Source organism: Heterodontus francisci, unplaced genomic scaffold (genome assembly GCF_036365525.1).
Source record: "Heterodontus francisci isolate sHetFra1 unplaced genomic scaffold, sHetFra1.hap1 HAP1_SCAFFOLD_102, whole genome shotgun sequence".
In the NCBI taxonomy this organism is placed as follows: domain Eukaryota; kingdom Metazoa; phylum Chordata; class Chondrichthyes; order Heterodontiformes; family Heterodontidae; genus Heterodontus; species Heterodontus francisci.
In genome coordinates, this window is record NW_027140380.1 from 2,581,917 (window position 1) to 2,592,510 (window position 10,594).

The 10,594-nt window shown below is 42.9% G+C and overlaps 2 non-coding genes across 2 annotated transcripts; both read right to left on the reverse strand.

Annotated features, from left to right (window-relative positions):
* Positions 1–5,260: 5,260 nt before the first annotated feature.
* On the reverse strand, positions 5,261–5,333 carry trnaf-gaa (transfer RNA phenylalanine (anticodon GAA)). The gene has a single exon. It is a non-coding gene; the product is annotated as a tRNA-Phe (tRNA).
* Positions 5,334–9,883: 4,550 nt separating this feature from the next.
* Positions 9,884–9,956, reverse strand: trnaf-gaa (transfer RNA phenylalanine (anticodon GAA)). The gene has a single exon. It is a non-coding gene; the product is annotated as a tRNA-Phe (tRNA).
* Between the last annotated feature and the right edge of the window lie 638 nt (positions 9,957–10,594).

Sequence of the window (10,594 nt, forward strand, 5' to 3'; positions counted from 1 at the left end):
GAAATGAAATTCAGCAAAACTATGAGAAAGTCTCACTTTGATTCGGGACTCTTATCTCTCTGCAGCATCTCGCTGTGAACGATTGAACTTCATCTCATTTCATTCCCAGCTCGGGATCAGTGCGGCTCAGTGGGACTTCTGGCTGTCTTCTGCTTCACAATCCATCAGTGCTGAGAAAGCAATGGGGAATATTATTCAAGGCTCTGTAACCAGAGGACACCGATTTAAGGTGACTGGCAAAAGAACCAAAGGCAACATGAGGAAAAACTTATTTTGCACAGCGATTGGTTAAGATCTGATATGCACTGTTTGAGAGTGTGATGGAGGCTGATTCAACCATGACTTTCAAAATGGTAAAAGATAATTATCTGAAGTGAAAAAAGTGCATGTTTTCATGGAATACATGAGTCTGTGGCATGAGCTGAGTTGCTCGTGCAGAGAAGCAGCACAAGCACAATGAACTGAATGGCTTCCTTTTGTTCTGTAACTATTCTATGATCTATGATTCTTTTCAGAGTGAAATCAACACTCACATACAAGAAACTGACAGGTACAATGTAAACCCCACACTAACATACCAGCGAATGCTAGGGACAGAGTAAAACCAACTCAGTCCTAGACTAGAAACTGACAGGTGCACTGTAAACTTCGCATTACCAGACAAGAAATTGACAGTTACAGTGTGAAACCCACAGTCACTTAGCAGCAGTTGGCAGGTAACGTGTAAAAATCTTTCTTTCATATCCCAACTGCAAGGTAAAAAGGAAATTAGGGACAAACCCAGGCTCACACTTCAAAGACTGAGAGATACAAAGCAAAACACATACTCACCTACAAGTGCAGAGAAGAAGACACACTCAGAGGAGGTGCAGATTAAAGACACATGCATGTAACAGAAACTGATAGGGATAGAATCAAACCCTTTCTCACTTCTCAGAAACTGATAGATATAGACAAAAGCTGATGCTCACATACAAGTTGTTGAAAGATATGTGGTGAAACTCACAGAGCAATAGCAGAAACAAACAGGTACTGAATAATACCCACAGTCACAGACCAAAAACTGAAATATACTGAGTTAAACACCACTTTCTCACACCAGAAACTCATGGCTACAAAGTGAAGCTGACTCTATCCTCCCAGGCATTGACAGGTACAAAAGAAAACACTCACGACGATACCAGGACATGAAATGTACGTAATAAAACCTTTCAGCTGAAAGAATAGCATTAATGACAGGCGTGGTACCCAGAATGCTCAGCGGCCCAATCTGTTACAGGAGCGGGGCGCGCAGGCGCAGTAGAGACAGCTCTGTCAGGAGCTGGAGCTGCGGGTTCGGAGTTGGAGCGGGATATTCACAAAGTGCGAGAAGACCGCGCCCTTTGCGGGCTCACACAGCTGGAGCAGGGCCTCCGGGCCACAATAACATGGAACAATCCCATCTGTATCCCTGCGGATGGCGACGGTGAAGCCTTTCCCGGTGAGGCTTCCCGAAACCGCGTCCATAAATGGATAAGAATTGGGGTCTGGGCAGCGAGCGTCTGGAGATGGATAAGAATTGGAGACTGGGCAGGGAGCGTCTCTAAATGAATAAAATTTGGGTACTGGTCAGGGAGCGTCTGTAAATGGATAAGAATTGGGGACTGGGCAGGGAGCGTCTCTAATTGAATAAAATTAGGGTACTGGTCAGGGAGCGTCTATAAATGGATAAGAATTGGGGTCTGGGCAGGGAGCGTCTGGAGATGGAGAAGAATTCAAGACTGGGCAGGGAGCGTCTCTAAATGAATAAAATTTGGGTACTGGTCAGGGAGCGTCTGTAAATGGATAAGAATTGGGAACTGGGCAGGGAGGGTCTCCAAATGAATAACATTTGGATACTGGTCAGGGAGCGTCTGTAAATGGATAAGAATTGGGGACTGGGCAGGGAGCGTCTCTAAATGAATAAAATTTGGGTACTGGTCAGGGAGTGTCTCTAAATGAATAAGATTTGGGTCCTGGTCAGGGAGTGTCTGTAGATGGATAAGAATTAGGGACTGGGCAGGGAGCGTCTCTAAATGAATAAAATTTGGGTACTGGTCAGGAAGCGTCTGTAAATGGATAAGAATTGGGGACTGGGCAGGGAGCGTCTCTAAATGATTAAGATTTGGGTACTGGTCAGGAAGCATCTGTAAATCGATAAGAATTGGGTACTGGTCAGGAAGCGTCTGTAAATCGATAAGAATTGGAGACTGGGCAGGGAGCGTTTCTAAATGAATAAGATTTGGGGACTGGGCAGGGAGCGTTTTTTTATTCGTTCGTGGGATGTGGGCGTCGCTGGCTCGATCTCAGCTCGAGTAATGTGTCCAGTTCTGGGCACCAGGCTTTAGAAAGGACATCAAAGCTTCTGAGACAGTTCAGAGGAGATTGACCAGAATGATCCCAGAGATGAGGGGTGTCAGTTCTCTGGACAGGCTGGTGAAGCTGGGATTGTTCTCTTCAGAGTAGAGAAGGTTAAGGCAAGATTTAATAGAGGTGTTCAGAATCATGAAGGATTTTCATACGGTAGAGAGGGAGAAACTGTTTCCAATGTCCTGGGGGTCAGTAACCAGAGGACACAGATTTAAAATAATTGGCCAAAAATGTCAAGGGGAGGTGAGGAGAGATCTTTTAACCCAGTAACTGATTCGGATTTGGAATGAATTGTCTGACAGGGTGGTGGAAACAGATTCAATTATAACTTTCATAAAGGAATTGGACAAATATTTCAAAGTGAAATTCTCCAGGATTATGGGGAAATAGGCAGGGGGTTGGACTAATTGCATCTTTTTGTTAGAGAGTCAGCAGAGGCACAATGGGGCCGAATGGCCTCCTTCTGTGCTGTGTGATTCTATGAACATAAGAACTAGAAGCAGGAGTCGGCAATTCAGCCCCTCGAGTCTGCTCTGCCATTCAATACAATCATGGCTGATCTCATCACGGCAGTTCTTGTTTCTTGCCAGTAGATGTCACTTCACTCCAATACAGTGAAGTTTACAAATCTGAGAGAGACAAAACAGGAAAGAATTGTTCACATTCTGGTGAATGTGTGGGATTTAGAAATACTAGGAGTGGAGACGAGTTATTACTTGTCTGCTCGATCCCCATAGCCCTGTAAAATTATTTCCTTCAAGTGCCCATTCAAATTCCTTTTGTAATCCTCGATTATCTCCATTTCCACCGCCCTCGTGGGCAGCGAGTTACAGATCATCACCAATCAGTGTAAAAAAGTTATTCCGCACATTCCCCCTGTACCTCCTGTCCAAAACCTTCAGTCTGTGTCCCCTAGTCCTTGTACCAATAGTTAACGGGAACAATGTTTCCTTGCCAACTTATTTAAAACTGTCATAGCCAAAAACACATCTATCAATTCTTCCCTCACTCTCGTTTGATACAGGCAGAACAACCCTAGCTTTTCCAACCTAACCTTGTAACTAAAATCCTCCATCCCTGGATCCATTCTGGTAAATTTCCTCTGCATCCTCTCAAGGCCCCTCACATTCTTTCTTAAGTGTGGTAAGCAATACTGGAAGCAACACTCCAATTGGGGCCTAATCAGAGCTTTATAATGGTTCAGCATAACTTCCCGGCTTTGTACTCAATGCCTCTATTTAGAAAGCCCAAGATCCCATATACTTTGCTAACCACTCTCGCAATATGTCTTGCCACCTTCAAAGATTGATGCACATGAACCCCAAGTCCCTCTATTCCAGCACACTCTTTAGAACTGTGCCATTAAGTATATATTGCCTCTCCCTATTCCTTCTGCCAAAATACATCACCTCACACTTGTCACTATTAAATTCCATCTGCCACCTGTCTGCCCATTCTGCTAGCCTATCATTGTCCTGTTGCAGGCAGTTCATATCATCCTCACTGTTTGCCACTCCTCCAAGTTTGTTGTCATCGGGATATTTTGAGATTCTACTCTGTATTCCAAGATCAAAGTCATTTATCTTGAGCAAAAAAAAGCAGTGGTTCTAGCACTGACACTTGGGGAACACCTCTGTCGACTATCCTCCAGTCTGACAAAGAACCATTTCATAAGACTCGCTGTTTTCTGTCCTTAAACCAATTTTCTATCCAATTGGACACTGACCCTCCTATACCACGAACCTCAATTTTGTTAACCGCCCTTTTATGTGGTACCTTGTCAAACGCTTCCTTAAAATCCATATAAACAACATCCACTGCATTCCCTTCATCAACCTGCTCTGTTAGTTCATCAAAAAATGCAGTTAGATTAGTCAAGCATGAACTTTCATTTATAAATCCATGCTCACTCTCCTTAATTAACTCAAACCTCTCCAAGTGACTGTTGATTTTTTACCTTGATTATTCTTTCTAAAACCTTACCCACCACTGCTGTTAATCTAACTAGCCTGTAGTTACCCAGACTGTCCTTGCACCCTTTCTTGAATAAGGGCGTCGCATTTGCCATTGTTTTTCCTCTGGCACCTCCCCCATATCCAGGGAAGATTGGAAGATTATACTGAACCCTTCCGTTATCTGCATCCACATTTCCTTTCGCAACCTGGGATGCAAGCCATCCGGAACAGGTGATTTATCTACCCTAAGCACAGCCAGCCTTTTTAGTACCTCCCTCTCTCAATTTGTACCCTATCCATTGCCTCTACTCTCTTCACTTCTACTGATATTTTGTCCAATTCCACTTCCTTAGTGATCACTGATACAAAGTACTCATTAAGCAGATTAACATTGCCCTGCACCTCTAAGCATATATTATCCTCTTTCTCCCTAATAGGCCCGACTCAACCTCTTACTACCCACTTATCATTTACATGCTGCTCGAAGATTTTTGGGTTTCCTTTCATGTTGACTGCCATTTTATTCTCATAGAAATAGAGAATAAGCTGAATATAGAAGATATAAGTATTTCCCATCCTTGATGAGGTGGAACTTTTTTATGTTGTGGGTAGTAATGACTTGGCCCACGAGTGTGGTGGAAGCAGAGACAATCAATGATTTGAAAAGGAAATTGGATGGATACTTGAAGGAAAGAAACTTGCAGGAGGAAAGGGATCGAGCTGGTGAGTGGAACTGACTAGATTGCTCCGGGGAGAGCCAGCATGGACGTGATAGGCCAAACGACCACCTTCTGTGCTGCAAATGACTCTGTGTTGTTTCTCAAATTCAATCCACCGGTGTTTGGTAAATAATTTCAAAGTAAATTGTGCAACTGGAAAATCAGAGCCAAGGCAAGGGACGCATAAGGAAGCGGAATTGCTGAAACCCGGGATTGAACCAGGGACCTTTAGATTTTCAGTCTAACGCTCTCCCAACTGAGCTATTTCAGCCCAACATTAATAGTGGCTTGGTGTCCTTATTTTGGAAGAAAATACATACATTCAAGTTTTCCAAAAAATTAAAGAACACAACATGTGAGTAATATTCCCCATTGCTTTCTCAGTACTGATGGATTGTGAAGCGGGGGACAGCCAGAAGTGCCAATGAGCCGCACAGACCCTGAGCTGAGAATGAAATGAGATCAAATTCAATCTTTCACAGCGAGATGCTGCAGAGAGGTAAGAGTCCTGAATCAAAGCGAGATTTGCTCATTTCAAACACTCCCTGTACTCTCTGCTCAAGAAGCCTTAAAAAAGGGAAAAACAGAATGGCACTCAAACTCACAACCCTGCCATTAACAGTCTCATGTTCGACTGACAGAACTATCACTTCTACTCGCTCTCTTATTGGATGGATGCAACTCCAACGCAGGGGTGGCATTCAAATCCTCCCATGGGTCCACATGTCAGACTGAGTTCCATGTTGTAGAATCAAGCAAAGGAAATCTGCTCACTTCCAAAACTATCAGCGAATTGAAGCTGATTACGATCAACATCATCAGAGGTCAGAACGACCTGGTGAAAGAAGACACTCTGAAGAAGGATCCACAATTATTCAAAGGCATCAACAAAGTGAAACACAAGAAAATTGATGTGTCAATGCAAGCCAAACAACAGAAACACTGAAGAATTCCATTCCATTCCAGTCCAGAACCCAGTCCTGTTGTTTTTGGAGTCAGGTCACAATTACAGCAACAACTTTATATTCCCACTTGGCTATCTGTACATTTAGTTAATTGCAATTTTGTCGACAAGCTCTTTGAATCCAGTTGTCTGGTCCTCAAGCCAGCTCCGTATGGAAGTCAATTCCACCTTCTGCAAGGCTGAAACCAATAGATAACCTTAATCTAAAAATGCCAGCAGACCAGGGCTCATCCGGGACTTAAACCCAGCATCTCTCGCATGTTAATTAACCATACTCTCTAAGCGAGAATCATACCCCTAGACCAACGAGCCACTGGCAGGTCAGGCTTTATTAGCTGCTGTGGAATTTCACTGGAACCCCCCAGCCAATCATCCATTTTTTTTCAGATCAAAGCAACATCCTGCAAATGCTGAAATAAAAACAGAAAGTGCTGGAAATGTTCAGCAGCTCTGGCAGCATCTGTGCTGTGAGAAACACAGTTAACGTTTCAGGGCACTCACCTTTTGTTTCAGCCATCCTTTCAGACTGCGTCTGTCTATCCAATCTCACTTTCTATTCTATCCACATTCTAACCATTCACTACGTTACTACATTTTTCATGAATTCCTCATTTCTTTTATTAATGACAATTTTGTATTTCTGGCCTTTGCTTCAGACACCACCACAAGTGGAATCATGTCTCCATCTACCCAATCAAACCACTTCGCTGTATCCTCACATTGCAATGTTTCTTTCACCCTGACAGACTGTGGAGTTTCTGCTGTTTGATTGCAGTTCTTGCTTCCCGCCAGTAGATGTCACCTCACTCCAATACAGTGAAGTTTACAAATCTGAGAGAGACACAACAGGAAATAATTGTTCACATTATAGTGAATGTGTGGGATTTAGAAATACTAGGAGTGGAGACGTGTTATTATTGCACTCTGCTATTACATCTTTTATCATGGACTCCAGCATTTTCCCCACGACTGATGTCAGGCTAACCGGTATATAATTCGCTGTTTTCTTTCTGCCTCTTTTTTTAAATAGTGGAGTTACATTAACTCCCGTCCAATCCATTGGAACTGTTCCAGAGTCGATAGAATTTTGAAAAAAGACCAGAAATGCATCTGCTATTTCAAGGGCCACTTCCTTAATTACTCTGGGATGTAGATTATCAGGCCCTGGGGATTTATCGACCTTCAATCCCATCAATTTCCCAAACATTCCCTACTAATACTGATCTCATACAGTTCCTCCTTCTCACTAGACCCTATGTTCCCCAACATGTCTGGGAGATAATTTGTATCCTCCGTTGTGAAGACAGATCCGAAGTATGTATTTAATTGGTCTGCCATTTCTTTGTCCCCCATTATAAATTCCCCCGTTTCTGACTGTAAGGGGCCCACATTTGTCTTCACTAATCTTTTTCTCGACACATATCTATAGAAGCTTTTACAGTCAGTTTTTATGTTCTTTGCTAGCTTACTCTCATACTCTAGTTCCCCCTTCTTAATCAATCCTTTTGTCCTCCTCTGCTAAATTCCAAACTGCTCACAATCTTCAGGTTTGCTGCTTGTTCTGGCCATTTTATATTTCTCCTCCTTGGATTTAATACTTTCCTTAATTTCTTTTGTAAGCCACAGTTGAGCCACCCTTCCTGTTTTACTTTTGCACAGACAGGAATGAACAATTGTTGTAATTCATCCATGCGCTCTTTAAATGCTTGCCATTGCCTATCCACTGTCAACCCTTTAAGTAACGTTCCCCAATCTATCATAGCCAACTCCCGCCTCATACCTTCATAGTTTTCTTTGTTTAGATTCAGGACCCGAGTCTCGGAATCAACTCTCTCACTCTCCATCTTAATGAAGAATTTTGTCATATTATGGGTGCACTTCCCCAAGGGACCCCACACAACAAGATTGTTAACTAATCCTTTCTCGTTACACAATATCCAGTCCAGGATGGCCTGTTCTCTAGAGGTGTTTTACACCTCTATCAATTCTCCACTCAATCTCCTTTGATATAGGCAGAATAATCCTAGCTTTTCCAACCTAACCTTGTAACTAAAATCCCCCATCCCTGGATCCATTCTGGTAAATCGCCTCTGCGTCCTCTCAAGGACCCTCACATTCTTTCTAAAGTCTGCTGAGCAGAACTGGAAGCAACACTCGAATTGGGGCCTAACCAGAGTTTTATAATGGTTCAGCATAACTTCCCTGCTTTTGTACTCAATGCCTCAATTTCAAGCCCAAGATCCCATATGCTTTGCGAACCACTCTCGCAATATGTCTTGCCACCTTCAAAGATTGATGCACATGAACCCCAAGTCCCTCTATTCCAGTGCACTCTTTAGAACTGTGCCATTAAGTATATATTGCCTCTCCCTATTCCTTATGCCAAAATACATCACCTCACACTTGTCACTATTAAATTCCATCTGCCACCTGTCTGCCCATTCTGCTAGCCTATCACTGTCCTGTTGCAGGCAGGTCATATCATCCTCACTGTTTGCCGCTCCTCCAAGTTTGTTGTCATCGGGATATTTTGAGATTCTACTCTGTATTCCAAGATCCAAGTCACTTACCTTGAGTAAAAAAAGCAGTGGTTCTAGCACTGACCCTTGGGGAACACCACTGTCGACTATCCTCCAGTATGACAAAGAACCATTTAATAAGACTCGCTGTTTTCTGTCCTTAAACCAATTTTCTATCCAATTGGACACTGACCCTCCTATACCACGAACCTCAATTTTGTTAACCGCCCTTTTATGTGGTACCTTGTCAAACGCTTCCTTAAAATCCATGTAAACAACATCCACTGCTTTCCCTTCATCAACCTGCTCTGTTAGTTCATCAAAAAATGCAGTTAGATTAGTCAAGCATGAACTCCCATTTATAAATCCATGCTCACTCTCCTTAATTAACTCGAACCTCTCCAAGTGACTGTTGATTTTTTACCCTGATTATTCTTTCTAAAACTTTACCCACCGCTGCTGTTAATCTAACTAGCCTGTAGTTACCCGGACTGTCCTTACACCCTTTCTTGAATAAGGGTGTCGCATTTGCCACTGTTTAATCCTCTGGCACCTCCCCCGTATCCAGGGAAGATTGGAAGATTATAGCAAGCCCTTCCGTTATCTGCATCCGCATTTCCTTTCGCAACCTGGGATGTGAGCCATCCGGACCAGGTGATTTATCTTCCCTGAGCACAGCCAGCCTTTTTAGTACCTCCCTCTCCGAATTTGTACTCTCTCCATTGCCTCTACTTTCTTCACTTCAACTGATATTTTGTCAAATTCCACTTCCTTAGTGATCACTGATGCAAAGTACTCATTAAGTAGATTAACATTGCCCTGCACCTCTAATCTTATATTATCCTTTTTGTCCCTAATGGGCCCAACTCAACCTCTTACTACCCACTTATCATTTACATGCTGTTCGAAGATTTTTGGGTTTCCTTTCATGTTGACTGCCAGTGTATTCTCATAGAAATAGAGAATAAGCAAATATAGAAGATGTAAGTATTTCCCATCCTTGATGAGGTGGAATATTTTATGTTGTGGGTGGTAATGTCTTGGCCCACGAGTGTGGTGGAAGTTGAGACAATCAATGATTTGAAAAGGAAATTGGATGGATACTTGAAGGAAAGAAACTTGCAGGAGGAAAGGGATCGAGCTGGTGAGTGGAACTGACTAGATTGCTCCGGGGAGAGCCAGCATGGACGTGATAGGCCAAATGACCACCTTCTTTGTTGTGAATGACTCTGTGTTGTTTCTCAAATTCAATCCACTGGTGCTTGGTAAATAATTTCAATGTAAATTGTGCAACTGGAAAATCAGAACCAAGGCAAGGGAAGCATAAAGAAGCGAAATTGCTGAAACCCGGGATTGAACCAGGGACCTTTAGATCTTCAGTCTAACGCTCTCCCAACTGAGCTATTTCAGCTCTCCATTAACAATGTCTTGGTGTCCTTGTTTTGGAAGAAAATACATACATTCAAGTTTTCCAAAAAATTAAAGAACACAACATGTGAGTAATATTCCCCATTGCTTTCTCAGTACTGATGGATTGTGAAGTGGGAGACAGCCAGAAGTGCCACTGAGCCGCACAGACCCCGAGCTGAGAATGAAATGAGACCAAATTCAATCTTTCATAGTGAGATGCTGCTGAGAGGTAAGAGTCCTGAATCAAAGCGAGACTTGCTCATTTCAAACACTCCCTGTACTCTCTGCTCATGAAGCCTTAAAAAACGGAAAAACAGAATGGCACTCAAACTCACAACCCTGCCATTAGAAGTCTCATATTCGACTGACAGAACTGTCACTTCCACTCGGTCTCTTATTGGATGGATGCAACTCCAACGCAGGGATGGCATTCAAATCCTCCCATGGGTCCACATGTCAGACTGAGTTCCATGTTGTAGACTCAAGCAAAGGAAATCTGCTCACTTCCAAAACTATCAGCGAATTGAAGCTGATTACAATCAACATCATCAGAGGTCAGAACTACCTGGTGAAAGAAGACACCCTGACGAAGGATCCACAATTATTCAAAGGCATCGACAAAGTGAAAAACAAGAAAAT